The sequence below is a fragment of the Mustela erminea genome, chromosome 15 (genome assembly GCF_009829155.1).
Source record: "Mustela erminea isolate mMusErm1 chromosome 15, mMusErm1.Pri, whole genome shotgun sequence".
In the NCBI taxonomy this organism is placed as follows: Eukaryota; Metazoa; Chordata; class Mammalia; order Carnivora; family Mustelidae; genus Mustela; species Mustela erminea.
Window position 1 is genome coordinate 26,139,002 of NC_045628.1, and position 19,423 is coordinate 26,158,424.

The following is a 19,423-nucleotide window of genomic DNA, read 5'->3' on the forward strand; positions in this document are numbered from 1 at the left end:
ATATGTAATTACAAATTACAATCTTTTTTTATTTTTTAAAGATTTTATTTATTTATTTATTTATTTATTTATTTATTTATTTGAGAGAGAGAGAGAGAGCACAAGAAAGAAAGGGAGAGAGACAAGCAGATTCCATGCTACAGTTGGAACCCAACATGGGGTTTCATTCCATAACCCTGAGATCATGACCTGAGCTTAAATCAAGAGTTAGATAATCTACTTACGGAGCCACCAAGTTGGCTGAGTGTCAAACTATATTCTTGAAAACACTTGGTAATTAGAAGAAAAATTCATTTAGTCATTCTGGTAGGCACTATGGTATCTCACTATAAGTTAGACTTAAATTTGAATTGAGTCCTTGTAATTAGGATATATTTTTGTATATTTGCTGGCCATCTGAATACTTCTCATGACCTGTCAAATATTTTGATATTTTTAATTTACACATGTCTTTTTATAATTAGTTGATAACAATTATTTATGAGTTCTATATAAAAGACCTATATCTATGGTTATGTCTATATATAAAAGACCTATGTGAGGGGTGCCTGGGTGGCTCAGTGGGTTAAAGCCTCTGCCTTCAGCTCAGGTCATGATCCCACGGTCTTGGGATCTAGCCCTGCATCAGGCTTTCTGCTCTGCGGGGAGCCTGCTTCCCCTTATCTCTGCCTGCCTTTCTGCCTACTTGTGATCTCTGTCTATCAAATAAATAGATAAAATCTTAAAAAAAAAAAAGACCTATGTGAGGTTTATGTATCACAAAATGTATCTCAATCCCAAAATGTATCACAAAATGTTTCTCAGTATTTCAGCCTTCGTAACTGTTCTAAATATTTGAACAGATCTTAATTTTAATGAAATTCAATTCATTAAAGGTTTCCTTTTTTGGAGAAGCCTTTTGTGTCCAATTTAAGAAAAGTGTGCCTAACCCAAGATTGTCCTCTTCTTTCTTGTACATGTTTTAACTGTATTTTATTTTTTTTATAATTAGAAAAACAGGTCATTGTTTAAGGTTCCTAGTGAAATTATACTTCTTAATCTAAATTGACATTGATATTAACCTAAAACTAAATAAATATTGACCAATATACATGATAGTAAAATAGTAAAAATACACAGAATCTCTCTGAATTATTTCTTACAATAGTATGTGAATCCATAATTATCTTAACATAAAATCTTTAATTTTAAAATAATGAAACTAGTATCAGACAAACCGACTTCATGAAAAAAGAGATCTTTTCATGAAAAAATTTCAAAGCACCACTTCTCATAATAGAAAAACCTTAAAACCCATACAACATTCACTTTCAGGATATGAATAAACTATAGTGTAGTCAAAGAATGAAATAGTGTATAGAAGTAAAAATTAAAGGCTGTCATGAAATGCAGCACTGTGATTGGACTTTAAGAACAAAATATGGGATACTGGGTGAGTAAAACAACTCTAAGTGAATTATATAGTGTTCCATATTCCATATCTCTAGAAATATATATAACTAAAATATTGTATAACCATGCATAAATATGTGATGATTGTTGAGAAACAAGAAAGGGGAATGATAAACATTTAAACAAGATAGTGCTTACCAAGTTGGGAAGGGTGGTGCACTTCACAGCTTGGGGGAGTAGTATATAGATATTTATATATATACTGGCAGTACTCTAATTCTTATATTGGATAGGATAGTGGATTAATAAATGTTTATTATTTTGAAAATAAATATATGAATAATTTTCAAGTAATAAAACAAATATTCTTATATATACTTATATTTATTCACTGTTAACAACTAAGATGAATCAATATTTTTGTGTTTCAAATCCTACATTAAAATTAAATTGACCATGGATACTTTTTTTTAAAAGATTTATTTACTTATTTGAGAGAGGAAGCCCGCTTTTTCCTCTCCCTCTGCCACTCCCCTACTTGTGCTCTTTCACACTCTCTCTCTGTCAAATAATAAAATCTTTTTTTAAAAAAAGAATATTAGTTTTATGACTTTATATTATAAAAAATAATTGTACACCATAGGTATAAATCAAAATAGTAAAAAAAGATATGATATTCTAACAAATTTTTGAGTACTTCATGTGAAATTTAGCAGAAAATTAGATCATAGTTTGATCTGTTACATTTGGTTCAATAATTTTGAAAGCAAGGGAATGTTATGAAGTGGTGTAATGATTATTCATTTTGCAGAGAGAAATACATGGATCTAACACTAAATCTAAAAGAAGTTTTTGAAGGTAGTAAACATTCATGTTTTCACATCTGAATTTAATCTGAAAAATGGCTAATGTCGTATTAGTCATTTAGCACAATTACTGGAAAGTCATTAAAACATCCTATTCATAGTTTTTGATTTCCACAATAGAGTCAAATCCTGTTAAACAATTTAATATTTGCCACCTGCTAAATCATTTACAATGCCATATTAATCATCATCTATGTTAATGGTCTAAAAGATACACACTTGTTAGAGCAGATGTTCTCTGGATAAGGACATGGTTTCAACTAAAGGTCAGCATTTAGATATGTTCTAGAGTCCTTCTTAGTATTATATAGCAGCGACAACCCACATAATAACCTAAGGTTTCAAATCTAATTTACTATGTTAATAATCTAGAAGGCTACTTGTAAGTGCCTAGCATACATTGTAGGTATTCTATTCAAAGGACTATAATTTGAACTACAAAAATAAAATCTTATCATTAAACTAAGAATGAATTTGAGGGACTCATGAATTTGAGAGCCTTATTTATATACATCTTATTTTAATACCTGACAGGTGGAAAGCAATGTTTAAGAAAGAAATCATCTCCAATAATCAAAGAAGACATAGGTATACAAGAAGTGTGCCTATGTGTCAGTGTGTTGTTTACAGTTGGGAAACAGCGTAATAAATCTTGGCTATTTTCCCAGATTAGCATACAGAAAATCATTACTGCACATTTCGGAAATGCTGAACATTTGCAATGTAAAATATTAAAATAAGTACTGTCATAATGACACTTGAAATTAAAAGAGAAATGTCAACACGGAAATTTTTGAAAATTTGTTTCATGGTTCATCGACCAACTTAAAATCACAAAGTTCACAGATAGGGACATGGAAGTATTCAAAAGCAGTGCATGCCACTAATTATAATAACTTTTTTATGATAGTTGTCTGAACCCTTCCCCAAGACACAACTTTTCACAAAGGTGTTTACCATTTATAACTTTCCCTACTCCTCCATATCCCCATTTCTATAGATGTGTGAGGATGAAATAAATTCAAAGGAGTTATATTTGACTAGGAAGGATTCTAAGGATCTTTTCTTATAGTAAGAGCTCTTAAAAAGAATTCTGATCAGTACCTTTCTTCAGAGATCACCCAAGTCATTGTTCATGTTCATCTCTTGTTGTATGTCCAGAAGTAATGAAACCAGGGTTAGTTTCACTTACAGGGTATATGCTGCCACCATCATAATCCTAAGATGCCACCTGGAACACTATATGAATAATCAACTAAAATTTCTTCTTTCCTGCCACATCCAGTATTATGAAATGACAAATCTCAACTTGTGTGTCCATAACACACTAAAAACTTAGGAGGTAGGAGAATTTCTATTATCCCTGTAGGAATATGATTCAGTCTAATTCCTAGTCAACTGGGAAGAGTGTATATTAAAGATGGGACATAGGAATCATGCCTTCTACTTCTAAAATCAAATCAGTTCCAGACACTGAGATATTCCTGAAAAACATACTGTTTTTTCCAAGTTTTTCTATTCAAAACAAATTTAAGATAAAATAAATACATTTAAAATAAACTTAAAATATATATTTGAATTGTGAGGTAAAAAGTATTTTTTCAGTTAATATTGACCAGAGTAAATGGTTTCTGAAAGAGCAATATTCCAGTTTTTCCTCTTACCTTGGTTGTATAAAAGCATCACGCTGTCCATTTCTGCACTATATTTTCTCATAGTAATGCTTGAATGTTACACAGTATCATCCTGGTAACCTAGAAAATAGTCATAAAAAGATATAAAGATATAAAGATATAGTCATAAAAGATAAGAAAATAAGCATTCTGGTAATTCAAGATCATGTGTAAGTAAGATATTCTTATTTTACATTAAATGAAAAAATTAATTCTCTGAAGTAGCAGTATAAAACATGAAAAAATCCATAAGTTAAAAAATGTGAATATTTAGGGGCATCTGGGTGGCCTAGTCAGTTAAGTGTCTGACTCTTGATTTCACCTCAGGTCATGATCTCAGGATCGTAGGATTGAGCCCCATATCAGCTCCCCACTCAATGCAGAGTCTGCTTCAGATTCTGTCTCTCCCTCACCCTCTGCCCCTCTTCTCTCTCATACACATGCTCTCTCTCAAATAAATAAATAAATAAATAAATAAATAAGCCTTTAAAAAAAAGTGAAAATTTACACTGTCTACCTAACAAACATCACCAATATATCTAATAAGCATAAAAATATTAATATTTCCAAAGATTAGTTCTTATTTCTTGCCTATCATTTTCATACCTTTTGCTTCTTTCCCTATTTCCCATCTGATTAACAACAACAACAACATTAATAATTTTTTCAGTTTTTCAGTTCACAAACTTGGTAGTAACATTTTGACTTCTTTTTGCCATACATCAATTCTAATCCAAAATTTATTAACTATTCTTTAGAATGTATCAAGAAAACAAATTATTTTAACCTTTTACCTATATTCTAACCTCTTAATACTTTCCATATATTGTTTAAACAACCTCATATGTGATCTCTGTGCACTTACATTTTTTTTTATACAAAAACTAGAGACATCCTTTAAAACTGCAACTCAAAGCAGCTGCAAAGAGATCTTATCTTTACTCTGCATCTCATGCAGCAGAACCCCAAAGAAATCACCATGGCCTGTATCGTCACTTATGATACACTCCCCACCTATTGTTACAAGATCAGCTCTTCCTGCTCTCCATTTTGTTTACTCTGTTCAATTTTACTTGCCTGCTCTTTATTTCTTGGACATGCCTAGCACACCCTTGCTTTAGGGCCTAACCAACTCTTTTTCATTCTCTTTTCCTCAGATATTTCAAGACACTCTCGTCACTTCCCTTAGGTAGTGATAAATAGTTAAACTGCTAAATAGTTTCAGTATCTGAGGGATTGTCATGATTACCATATATAAAAAACACTGCATTTTCATTATTATTTGTATCATTCTTTGTAAAACTTAACATTAGCTAATGTTTTTGACTTAGTCTGTATCTCCCAGGAAGACTAGATGGAGACTTGATGGAGAGTAGGAACTTTTTTTTTTTTTTCTTCACTGCTGTATTCCATCACCCAACACAATCCCTGGTGCACAACAGGTAGTAAAATAGTATTAATTGAATCTGATTGTTAAATGGAAGAAATTGGTACTATACTATGTATGCACTATACTATGTACGAGTTTATAATATTTCCATTATAGGGGAACCTAGGTGGCTTAATTGATTAAGCAGCTAACTCTTGATTTTGGCTCAGGTCACAATCTCAGGGGGTCCTGGGATTAATCCTTCACTGGGCTGCATAAGCAGCTGCAAATCTACTTCAGAATTCTCTCTGTCCCTCTGCCTTTTCCCCTGGTCATACACATATACTCTTTGTCTCACTGTCTCTCTCTAAAATAAATACATAAATCTTTATAAAATGTCCATTATAATCAGCAATTTCTTCAGGTACTTCTCAAATACTAGATACATTTTCTGGGGAGACAATACTGAGTATTCCTAACATAAACATGGAAAATTTCTCCACTCACTTAGTCTTTCTTTGATTACGTTCATTGGAATTTTGCCATTTTTTCCCCTCATATATAAGCTATATATATTTTGTTAGAGATATATTTTGGGGTACTAATGTAATTGGTATTATGTTTCTAATTTACAATTCCACTTATTCATTGGTATGTAGAAATGTGGTTGGCTTTTTTTTTTTTTAATTTCATTTATTTATTTGAGAGAGCGAGAACATTCACACCTGTACATGAGAGACAGAGTGTGTGTGAGAATCGGGCAGAGAGAGAGAGAGAAAAGAGAATCCCCGCTGAGTAGCCTGACACAGGGGCTCCATTCCAGGATGCTGGGAAGGGCCTTAACTGACTAAGTCACCCATGTGCCCCCCAAAAAAGTCGGTGACTTTTTTTTTTTTTTAAGATTTATTTATTTGAGAGAGCATGAGAGAGAGCAGAGAGAGAAGGAGAAGCAGGCTCACAACTTAGCTAGATCTCAAGACTCCAGGATCATGACCAGAGCCAAAGGCAAACATTTAACTGACTGAGCCATCCAGGAGTCCCAGTGGTTGACTTTATATTAGTTTTATATCCTGGAAATTTACTATAATCCCTTATTATTTCCACAGTGTTTTTCCAAGTTTTTCAAAATTTCTTCATGACAATCATGTTATCTGTAAAACAAGACAGTTTTATCTCTCTCTCTCTTTTTTTTTTCTAATCTGTATAACTTTTATTTCCTCTTGTTAAATAGAATTTCCAGTATGATGTTAAAATGAAGTTGTGAAAGGGGATATCCTTGCTTACATATGATCTAAGAGGGAAAGCTTCCAGTTTCTCACCACTCAGTATGATGTTAGCTGTGGTTTTCTTATAGCCATTGCCAAGTTGAAAAAGTCCCCTCTATTCTTAGTTTACTGAGAAATTTATCATAAATGGGTACTGAGTCTTGTCAAACTTCTTCAGCATGTACTGATATAATCATCTGATTTTTCTATGTTAGCCTGTTAATGTATTGCATTAATTGATTTTCAAACATATCCAATTTTGCATACATGAGGTTAAATCCCTCTTAGTAATGGCATATAATTCTTTTCATAAATTGTTAGGTTCAATTTGGTAATATCCATTTTTTTTTGAAGATTTTATTTATTTATTTGACAGAGATCACAAGTAGGCAGAGAGGAAGGCAAAGACAGAGGAGGATGCAGGCTCCCCACGGAGCAGAGAGTCTGATTCAGGGCTCGATCCCAGGACCCTGGGATCATGACCTGAGCCGAAGGCAGAGGCTTTAACCCACTGAGCCACCCAGGTGCCTTTTGAAAGCTTTCGCATCTATATGAGATACATTGTTCTATAGTTTTCTTATAAAATTTTTGTCTAATTTTGGTATGCAGGTAATACCAGCATCATAGAATGTGTTAGAATGTATTCCCTTTGCTTTTATACATTGAAAGAAATTGTAGAGAAATGCTATAATTTCTTCCTTAAATATCTGGTAGATTATATTCCAGGGATGCAAAGATAGTTTGCCATATGTAAATCAATATATGTGACACACCAAATTAGCAAAATAAAGGATGAAAACTATATGATCATCTAGATAGATGCAGAAAAATCATATGACAAAATTCAACATTCCTTTATGATCAAAACGCTCAACAAACAGGGTACAGAAGGAATGTACCTCAACATAATAAATGCCTATATGTCACAAGTCCACAATTAACATCATACTGAATGGCGAAAAGCTGAAAGTTTTCCTCAAAAATCATATGCAAAATAAAGAAGCTTAGTAATGCTATTTTTGAAACACAGTACTGGAAGTCTCAGCCAGAGCAACACTGCAAGAAAAGGGGAGGAAAAAGGCATGTGATGGAAAAGAAAAAGTAAAATTGTCTGTTGTGGATGCCATGATGTCACAGACAGAAAATCCTAAAGACTCCTTCAAAACCTGTTAGAACTAATAGATTCCATAAAATTGCAGGATACAAAATCAGTTGCATTTCTATACACTAACAATAAACTATCAGAGAAAAAAATTAGGGGTGCCTAGGTGGCTCAGTCAGTTAAGCGTCTGCCTTCGGCTCAGGTCATTATTCCAGGGTTCTAGGATCTAGCCGTCATCAGGTTTCCTGCTCAGTTTTGACCTTGCTTTTCCTTCTGCCCTTACTCCCTGCTCATGCTCTCTCTCTCTCTTAAATAATAAATAAAATATTAAAAAAAAAAAACAGAGAGAAAGTAAGAAAATAATTCCATTTACGGGAGGAGTCAAGATGGCGGAGAAGTAGCAGGCTGAGACTACTTCAGCTAGCAGGAGATCAGCTAGATTGCTTATCTAAAGATTGCAAACACCTACAAATCCATTGGCAGATCGAAGAGAAGAACAGCAATTCTAGAAAAAGAAAAACAACCACTTTCTGAACGGTAGGACTGGCGGAGACGTGAATCCAAAGCGACGGGAAGATAGACCCCCGGGGGAGGGGCCGGCTCCCGGCAAGCGGCCCAGCAACGGCGCACAAAATCAGAACTTTTAAAAGTCTGTTCCACTGAGGGACATCGCTCCAGAGGCTAAACCGGGGTGAAGCCCATGTGGGGTCAGCATGGCCTCAGGTCCCGCAGGGTCACAGAAAGATCAGGGGTGTCTGAGTGTCGCAGAGCTTAAAGGTATTAGAACGGGGAAGTCGGCTACAGAGACACAGCCGACAGTGAGCTCACAGCTCGGCGGTACCTTGAACCGGTCGCAGGCTCGGTGAGCTCAGAGTGCGGCCGGAGGTCAGGCAGACGGAAGTACTGGGTGCTGGTCTCTGAGGGCGCACAGAGGAGTGGGGCCCCAGGCTCTCGGCTCCTCCAGGCCAGAGACCAGGAGGCCGCCATTTGTATTACCGTCCTCCGGAACTCTACGGAAAGTGCTCAGGGAACAAAAGCTCCTGAAAGCAAACCTAAGCAGATTACTCAGTCCAACCCCTGGTAAGGGCAGTGCAATTCCACCTGGGGCAAAGACAATTGAGAAACACTACAACAGGCCCCTCCCCCAGAAGATCAAAAAGAAATCCAGCCAAGACCAAGTTCACCTACCAAGGAGTGCAATTTCAATACCAAGGAGAGCAGCAGAATTCCAGAGGAGGAGAAAGCAAAGCACGGAACTCATGGCTTTCTACCTATGATTCTATAGTCTTGCAGTTAATTTAATTTTGTTTTCATTTTTTTTTCTTCTTCTGCTTAAAATTTTTTAAACTTTTACCCTTTTCTTTTTTAATGTTTTTTAACTAGTTAATATATATATATCTAATATATATATTTTTTCTTTTTTTATACTCTTCTTTATTCGTTTTCTTTTTTTAATTCCTTTCTTTCTTTCCTTTTATTCTTTCTTTCTTTCTTTCTGAACTTCTTTTTATCCCCTTTCTCCCCCCTCACAATTCAGGATCTCTTCTGATTTGGTTAAAGCATATTTTCCTGGGGTTGTTGCCACCCTTTTAGTATTTTACTTCCTCCTTCATATACTCTTATCTGGACAAAATGACAAGACGGAAAAATTCACCACAAAAAAAAGAACAAGAGGCAGTACCGAAGGCTAGGGACCTAATCAATACAGACATTGGTAATATGTCAGATCTAGAGTTCAGAATGACAATTCTCAAGGTTCTAGCCGGGCTTGAAAAAGGCATGGAAGATATTAGAGAAACTCTCTCGGGAGATAGAAAAGCCCTTTCTGGAGAAATAAAAGAACTAAAATCTAACCAAGTTGAAATCAAAAAAAGCTATTAATGAGGTGCAATCAAAAATGGAAGCTCTCACTGCTGGGATAAATGAGGCAGAAGAAAGAATTAGCAATATAGAAGACCAAATGACAGAGAATAAAGAAGCTGAGCAAAAGAGGGACAAATAGTTACTGGACCACGAGGGGAGAATTCGAGAGATAAGTGACACCACAAGACGAAACAACATTAGAATAATTGGGATTCCAGAAGAAGAAGAAAGAGACAGGGGAGCAGGAGGTATACTATAGAGAATTATTGGGGAGAATTTCCCCAATATGGCAAAGGGAACAAGCATCAAAATTCAGGAGGTCCAGAGAGCGCCCCTCAAAATCAATAAGAATAGGCCCATACCCCGTCACCTAATAGTAAAATTTACAAGCCTTAGTGACAAAGAGAAAATCCTGAAAGCAGCCCGGAAAAAGAAGTCTGCAACATGCAATGGTAAAAATATTAGATTGGCAGCTGACTTATCCACAGAGACCTGGCAGGCCAGAAAGAGGTGGCATGAAATATTCAGAGCACTGAATGAGAAAAACATGCAGCCAAGAATACTATATCCAGCTAGGCTATCATTGAAAATAGAAGGAAAGATTAAAAGCTTCTAGGACAAACAAAAACTGAAAAAATTTGCAAACACGAAACCAGCTCTACAGGAAATATTGAAAGGGGTCCTCTAAGCAAAGAGAGAGCCTACAAGTGGTATATCAGAAAGGAGCAGAGACCATATACAGTAACAGTCACCTTACAGGAAATACAATGGCACTAAATTCATATCTCTCAATAGTTACCCTGAATGTTAATGGGCTAAATGCCCCAATCAAAAGACACAGGGTATCAGAATGGATAAAAAAACAAAATCCATCTATATGTTGCCTACAAGAAACACATTTTAAGCCTGAAGACACCTCCAGATTTAAAGTGAGGGGGTGGAAAAGAATTTACCACGCTAATGGACATCAGAAAAAAGCAGGAGTGGCAATCCTTATATCAGATCAATTAGATTTTAAGCCAAAGACTATAATAAGAGATGAGGAAGGACACTATATCATACTCAAAGGGTCTGTCCAACAAGAAGATCTAACAATTTTAAATATCTATGCCCCCAACGTGGGAGCAACCAACTATATAAACCAATAACAAAATCAAAGTAACACATCAACAATAATACAATAATAGTAGGGGACTTTAACACTCCCCTCACAAAAATGGACAGATCATCCAAGCAAAACATCAGCAAGGAAATAAAGACCTTAAATGACTCACTGGACCAGATGGACATCACAGATATATTCGGAACCTTTCATCCCAAAGCAACAGAATACACATTCTTCTCTAGTGCATATGGAACTTTCTCCAGAATAGATCATATCCTCGGTCCTAATCAGGACTCAACTGCTATCAAAAGATTGGGATCATTCCCTCCATATTTTCAGACCAAAATGCTCTGAAGCTAGAACTCAACCACAAGAGGAAGTTTGGAAAGAACCCAAATACATGGAGACTAAACAGCATTCTTCTAAATAATGAATGGGTCAACCAGGAAATTAAAGAAGAATTGAAAAAAATCATGGAAACAAATGATAATGAAAATACAATAGTTCAAAATCTGTGGGACACAACAAAGGCAGTCCTGAGAGGAAAATATATAGCGGTACAAGCCTTTCTCAAGAAACAAGAAAGGTCTCAGAAACACGACCTAACCCTACACCTAACGGAGCTGGAGAAAGAACAAGAAAGAAACCCTAAACCCAGGAGGAGAAGAGAAAGCATAAAGATCAGAGCAGAAATCAATGAAATAGAAACCAGAAAAACAATAGAACAAATCAACGAAACTAGGAGCTGGTTCTTTGAAAGAATTAATAAAATTGATAAACCCCTGGCCCGACTTATCAAAAAGAAAAGAGAAAGGACCCAAATAAATAAAATCATGAATGAAAGAGGAGAGATCACAACTAACACCAATGAAATACAAACAATTATAAGAACATACTATGAGCAACTCTACGCCAACAAATTTGACAATCTGGAAGAAATGGATGCATTCTTAGAAACATATAAACTACCACAACTGAACCAGGAAGAAATAGAAAGCCTGAACAGACCCATAACCAGTAAGGAGATTGAAACAGTCATTAAAAATCTCCAAACAAACAAAAGCCCAGGGCCAGACGGCTTCCCGGGGGAATTCTACCAAACATTTAAAGAAGAACTAATTCCTATTCTCCTGAAACTGTTCCAAAAATAGAAATGGAAGGAAAACTTCCAAACTCATTTTATGAGGCCAGCATCACCTTGATCCCAAAACCAGACAAGGATCCCATCAAAAAAGAGAGCTATAGACCAATATCCTTGATGAACACAGATGCAAAAATTCTCACCAAAATACTAGCCAATAGGATTCAAAAGTACATTAAAAGGATTATTCACCACGACCAAGTGGGATTTATTCCAGGGCTGCAAGGTTGGTTCAACATCCGCAAATCAACAATGTGAAACAACACATCAATAAAAGAACGAACAAGAACCATATGATACTCTCAATAGATGCAGAAAAAACATTTGAGAAAGTACAGCATCCCATCCTGATCAAAACTCTTCAAAGTATAGGGATAGAGAGCACATACCTCAATATTATCAAAGCCATTTATGAAAAACCCACCGCAAATATCATTCTCAATGGAGAAAAACTGAAAGCTTTTCCCCTAAGGTCAGGAACACAGCAGGGATGTCCATTATCACCACTGCTATTCAACATAATACTAGAAGTCCTAGCCTCCGCAATCAGACAACAAAAGGAAATTAAAGGCATCCAAATCGGCAAAGAAGAAGTCAAACTATCACTCTTCGCAGATGATATGATACTATATGTGGAAAACCCAAAAGACACCACTCCAAAACTGCTCGAACTTGTACAGGGATTCAGTAAAGTGTCAGGATATAAAATCAATGCACAGAAATCAGTTGCATTTCTCTACACCAACAGCAAGACAGAAGAAAGAGAAATTAAGGAGTCAATCCCATTTACAATTGCACCGAAAACCATAAGATACCTAGGAATAAACCTAACCAAAGAGGCACAGAATCTGTACTCAGAAAACTATAAAGTACTCATGAAAGAAATTGAGGAAGACACAGAGAAATGGAAAAATGTTCCATGCTCCTGGATTGGAAGAATAAATATTGTAAAATGTCTATGCTACCTAAAGCAATCTACACATTTAATGCAATTCCTATCAAATACCAACCATCTTTTTCAAAGAAATGGAACAAATAATCCTAAAATTTATATGGAACCAGAAAAGACCTCAAATAGCCAAAGGAATATTGAAAAAGAAAGCCAAAGTTGGTGGCATCACAATTCCGGACTTCAAGCTCTATTACAAAGCTGTCATCATCAAGACAGCATGGTACTGGCACAAAAACAGACACATAGATCAATGGAACAGAAAGAAAGCTCAGAAATAGACCCTCAACTCTATGGTCAACTAATCTTCGACAAAGCAGGAAAGAATGTCCAATGGAAAAAAGACAGCCTCTTCAATAAATGGTGCTGGGAAAATTGGACAGCCACATGCAGAAAAAGGAAATTGGACCATTTCCTTACACCACACACGAAAATAGACTCAAAATGGATGAAGGACCTCAATGTGAGAAAGGACTCCATCAAAATCCTTGAGGAGAACACAGGCAGCAACCTCTTCGACCTCAACCACAGCAACATCTTTCTAGGAACATCGCCAATGGCAAGGGAAGCAAGGGCAAAAATGAACTATTGGGATTTTGTCAAGATCAAAAGCTTTTGCACAGCAAAGCTTTTGCAAAGCAAACAGTTAACAAAACCAAAAGACAACTGACAGAATGGGAGAAGATATTTGCAAACGACATATCAGATAAAGGGCTAGTGTCCAAAATCTATAAAGAACTTAGAAAACTCAACACCCAAAGAACAAATAATCCAATCAAGAAATGGGCAGAGGACATGAACAGACATTTCTGTAAAGAAGACATCCAGATGGCAATAGACACATTAAAAAGTGCTCCATATCACTCAGCATCAGGGAAATACAAATCAAAACCACAATGAGATATCACCTCACACCAGTCAGAATGGCTAATATTAACAAGTCAGGAAATGACAGATGCTGGCGAGGATGCGGAGAAAGGGGAACCCTCCTACACTGTTGGTGGGAATGCAAGCTGGTGCAACCTCTCTGGAAAACAACGTGGAGGTTCCTCCAAATATTGAAAATAGAACTGTCCTATGACCCAGGAATTGCACTACTGGGTATTTACCCTAAAGATACACACGTAGTGATCCGAAGTGGCACGGGCACTCGAATGTTTAGAGCAGCAATGTCTACAATAGCCAAACTATGGAAAGAACCTAGATGTCCATCAACAGATGAATGGATCAAGAAGATGTGATATATATACAGAATGGAATACTATGCAGCCATCAAAAGAAATGAAATCTTGCCATTTGCGACAACGTGGATGGAACTAGAGCGTATCATGCTTAGCGAAATAAGTCAAGCAGAGAAAGACAACTGTCATATGATCTCTCTGATATGAGGAAGTGGTGATGCATCATGGGGGCTCAAGGGGGTAGGAGAAGAATCAATGAAACAAGATGGGATTGGGAGGGAGACAAACCATAAGTGACTCTTAATCTCACAAAACAAACTGAGGGTTGCTGGGGGGAGGGGTGTTGGGAGAAGGGGGTGGGATTATGGACATTGGGGAGGGTATGTGCTTTGGTGAGTGCTGTGAAGCGTGTAAACCGGGCGATTCACAGACCTGTACCCCTGGGGATAAAAATATATTATATGTTTATTAAAAATAATAATAATAATTATAATTCCATTTAAAATAACATCAAAGAAAATAAAATACTTAGAAATGAATTCACCAAAGAGATAAAAAATGTATACACTGGAAACTATAAAACACTGATAAAAGAAAATGAAAAAGACAAAAACTTTTAAAAAGTTATTCCATGTTCATGGATCAGGAAAATAAATATTGTTAAAATGTCCACACTACTCAAAGAATTCTATAAATTTAACGCAATTCTTATTAAAAATCCCAATGGCATTTTTCAAAGAAAGAAAAACAATCCTAAAATTCATACAGAACCTCAAAAGAATACAAATAGCCAAAGCAACCTCAAGAAAGAAAACAAAGTTGAAGGCATCAGACCTTCTGACTTCATACTGTACCATAAAGCTTCAGTGATTTATACAGTATTTTACTGTCATAAAAGCAAACACATTAATGCAACAGAATTGGATGTGCAAAATAAATGGATAGATAAACACAGAATATATAATGGTGAAAAAATAGTCTGTTCAATAATTGCTGCTGAGAAAACTGGATACCACCATGCCAAAAAAAAAAAAAAAATGAAATTAGACTCCTTTATCACACCATACATGGAGATCAACTCAAAAATATATTAAAGACTTAAAAGTAATACCTAAAAGTGTAAAACTCCTAGAAGAAAACATAGGGAGTAAATTCCTTGATGCTGGTCTTGGCAATGATTTTTTGGACTTGACAACAAAATTCAAAACAACATTAGCAAAAATAAAAAAGCAGGGCTACATCAAATTGAAAAACTTCTACACAGCAAAGGAAATCATCAACAAAATGAAACAGGAATTTACAATATGACAGAAAATATATGGCACACTATATATATCATCTAATAAGGGATTAATACGGGCAACAAACATGAACAGACATTTTTCCAAAGAAAATGTACAAATAAATAATAGGTACATTAAAAGGTGCTCAGCATCAGTAATCATCATAGAAATGCAAATCAAAACCACAATCTGAAATCACATCACACATATTAGAGTGTCTGTTGTCAAAGAGACAAGAGGTAAGAAATGTGGGCAAGGATATTGAGAACAGGGAACACTATAATATTGCTGGTGGGAATGTAAATTGCTACAGCCACTTCAGAAAACAGTATGGAGGTTCCTCAAGAAGTTGTATATAAAATCACCATATGATCCAGGAAAAGAAAAATTATAAATACTACTCAGTAATGAGAAACAATGAAACTTTGCCTAGGCAACATTGACAGAACTTGAAAGATTATGCTAAGTGAAACTATTCAGACAGATAAAGACAAATACTGTTATGATCTCACTTATTTGTGGAATTTAAATAAGCCAAATTCATGGGGCGCCTGGGTGGCTCAGTGGTTGGGCCTCTGCTTTCCGCTCAGGTCATGGTCTCAGGGTCCTGGGATCGAGCCCCGCATCGGGCTCTCTGCTTGGCGGGGAGCCTGCTTCCCTTCCTCTCTCTCTCTGCCTGCCTCTCTGCCTACTTGTGATCTCCCTCTGTCAACTAAATAAATAAAATCTTTTAAAAAAATTTAAATAAATAAATAAATAAATAAATAAGCAAAATTCATAGAAACACTGAGTAAAATGCTGTTTACCGCGGTCTGGGTGTTGGGGGAAATGGAAAGATGCTGACCAAAGGAAACAAACTTTCAGTTTTTAAAATTAATAAATTCTGGGGCACCTGGCTGGCTCAGTCAGAAGAGCAGCCAACTCTTGATCTCAGACTCATGAGCTAGAGCTCGACATTGAGTGTAGAGATTACATAAAGAAATAAACATAAAAGTTTTAAAGAAATGAATAAGTTCTGAGGAAAAATTGTATAGAACTGATTATAGTTGACAATACTGTACTGCAGAAGTTTAGGGTATGCAATAATAAATATAAGGTTGTCATTTAGATTTTTTTTTTTTAATCACAAACCTGAATCATTATATTCCCCAACACAGGAATACAGTTAATGACAGGAAATCCACACATAGTACCCAAACAGAAGCAGAAAAATCTTGCTTAAAACAAAAAACATGGGAACAAAGATAATCTCACTAGTACGAGAGACAGAGAGTAAGCTGGCTTCCCATCTAAGAAGAGTAGAAAAATCAACAATCAAATATCAGACTCAAACATTAACTTTTACAAACATTCTGTTCATCAGATCTGGAATATAATTTGGAAACTAGATCTGAGACAGAGTCAAGAGTATATATTGGAAATTGATTACAATATCAAGATGAGATGAATAGCAAGGGTGATAACACAAAATCCAAAAAAAAAAAAAAAGCAATTGTTTCATAGTTTCTTTTCATAAATTCTTTTACCATAGAACAGTGGTTCTCAAAATTCACTGTGCCTAAGAAGCATCTGTGATACTTCAGAAAGATGCAAATTTCTGGGCATCTTCTTCAGATATTCTAATTCAGTAGGTCTGGTGTAGACTCCACATTTTATCCTAAATTAACATTAAAAGGTTTTTTTCATGCAGGTTGTTTCTGAAGCTTCCTTTGAGAAACATTATTTAGAAACTGGGACATGCCTAAGCCTTAAATTATTTAGTCTCAGAGTTGGGCAGAAAAATGGAGCTTAAAAAGAGAGACAGTGATAGAAACCAGGGGGGAATTAAATAAAGAAACACTCCAACAAATCATCTCTACTTCCTAGTATTGCTCAAAGACACAAAGGCACATGTGACAATAGTTGGTCTCATAAAGTTAAACTTTTACATTTCTGTTGCTGAACATTCTAAAGAGTTTATTATATCTTGGTACACTATTATCTGAAAACACTCTTGGAAAGAAATAATTAGTATTTTACTTTTTAGAGAAACCTTATAGCTGATATACAGTCTGTCTCCAAATCATGGAGACAAAACAATACAAAAACAATAGAAAAAGAGGACTGAATTAAACTTAAAGAGTCATGAACATTTTGTATTTAAAAAGGAAAAAAATGGATGAATGAACTAACACATGAAAAGTACGTGTTGAGTATAAATATACACAGTATTTCTTTTTTAGGATAATGCTATGATTATTTACTTTAACATCATTGAAAAGATATCAAAAATAATGGAACATATTAATATAAAGCTAAGAAAGAGGGAAGCAAGTGTGTAACAGTTGTATATCAGTAAAAACACAAAAGACAAAAGACATAGTTCTAAAAGACTTATTTACCCTAAGGAGAATATTTTCCTCTTCTCTGAGCATCATTACCTAAAATTATACAGACACCAAATTACTAGGAAGAGAAATGCCAAAGGACAGAACAATTTTGTTATAAAAAATGTTATCTTTTAAAACTGCTGTATACCAAATCTACAAGCAAAATAAGATCTCTAGGTCAATCATAATAGCAAAGTATTTTTCATGATATGAGAGGCAGGTGGTAGCAATTTTTCACTCAGTACAATAATCAAGTATAATATAAAGGAAATTAACATAATCAATGGAAAATAAAAAATTGCTATATAATCACCAATCAGGCAGCATCTTTCTAGGCTTAGTAATCACAACCAGATGCATAATTCATTGAGATAATTAGGAAACATAATTTAAATATTGTAGAGACACAGTGTTTTTGTTCTAAGAATTCATGAGACTCAGAGGTTCAAATGAAATGAGGGAAATTTGTGATTGTCCATATTTGCACTAGTAGATAGAGTAGCCACAGGTGGTAAACCAGATGATTACACATAAACACTGTCTGACATTTTGAAAAAGAGAAAATGCATCAATAATTAAAAGCACTGTAGGTGAATAGCTCCATGCCAAACTAACAGTGGGGTTGGATAGTACAAAGTTAATTGCTGCTGGTGGTATAGAGCACCATGATAGACTGGGGATTGCACAGCAGAAAAATGAATGTTGGAAAAGATGCCAATTGTGCAGTTCTTTCTCATATAAACATAACAAATATAAAACTGGAAGAAAAGTCATTCAAAGGGGAAAGTATTGGAATTACAAAATTTTTGTAACAAAAAGAAGCTTGGAAATCATCTAATTCCTATTCTCACTTTCAGACTGTGAAAAGCTCCAGGAGAGTATAGTCTCTCACTATAGGTCAGAAAGCCTGGAAACCACACTTCTGAGGTTAGAAACCAAATTTCCTGAAAGCAAGGTCAATGCTTTTTGTTTCCAGGTAATGTTATTATCATCAATGTTCTAATCTAAATATTGCCCTAGATTTATTCATCTCACAAATATATTTGAGCAAATTATACATCAAATACGGCAAAGCACAGAGCCAGGAGGTCAGGGAATGGTAACAAAACAAACAAAATGAAGGTATAACAAAGAGACACAGGAACTGAAAGCTTCAAAGCTAGAATGATCTCAGCACCAAAGAAAATTATATAGTATTGGATGATAACCAAAATATAAGATGAATATCCTTTAGACCATACTGACATAATGAGTAATTAAATAAACAAATAAATAAATAAGGAACAAATGAGAAATTTCCTTCATAAAAGAAATCCAAAAAATTATTGAAGATAATAGGGTCCCAGGATGTGAGGCATAACTCTTATCCCTTAAGTGTCAATTGAGCAAAGTGACTTTATTCTAAAGAGCAATAGTTTCATACTTGGGTATCTGACAAACACTAATTCCAGCAAGGTAATAAAGGTCAGTATCAGCTGTGATAAATTATGTTGATAGCATAGCCTATATACTTTTGAAAGGAATTGTTGAGAATGGCACTTAACCTCTTTGGTCTTCATCCCCCAAACCCAGAACCGCTACACAACCAGGAGAAAAATTGTAAGATCAACCCAAACCAAAAGACATGCTACAAAACATACTCCTTAAAAAAATCAAGGTCACCAAAAGAAGGCAAGTCTGGGAAACTTCAACACCCTAAAGAATCCTAAGGAAACACAACAACTAAATGTAATATGGTAAAAACTTGGAAAATCAAATAAAATTTGAACTGTAGATAATAATAACAACATATCCACACTTGTTCACTAGTTATGACAAATGTACCAGAGTAATACTAGACCACAGGTATATAGGAACTCTGTAAT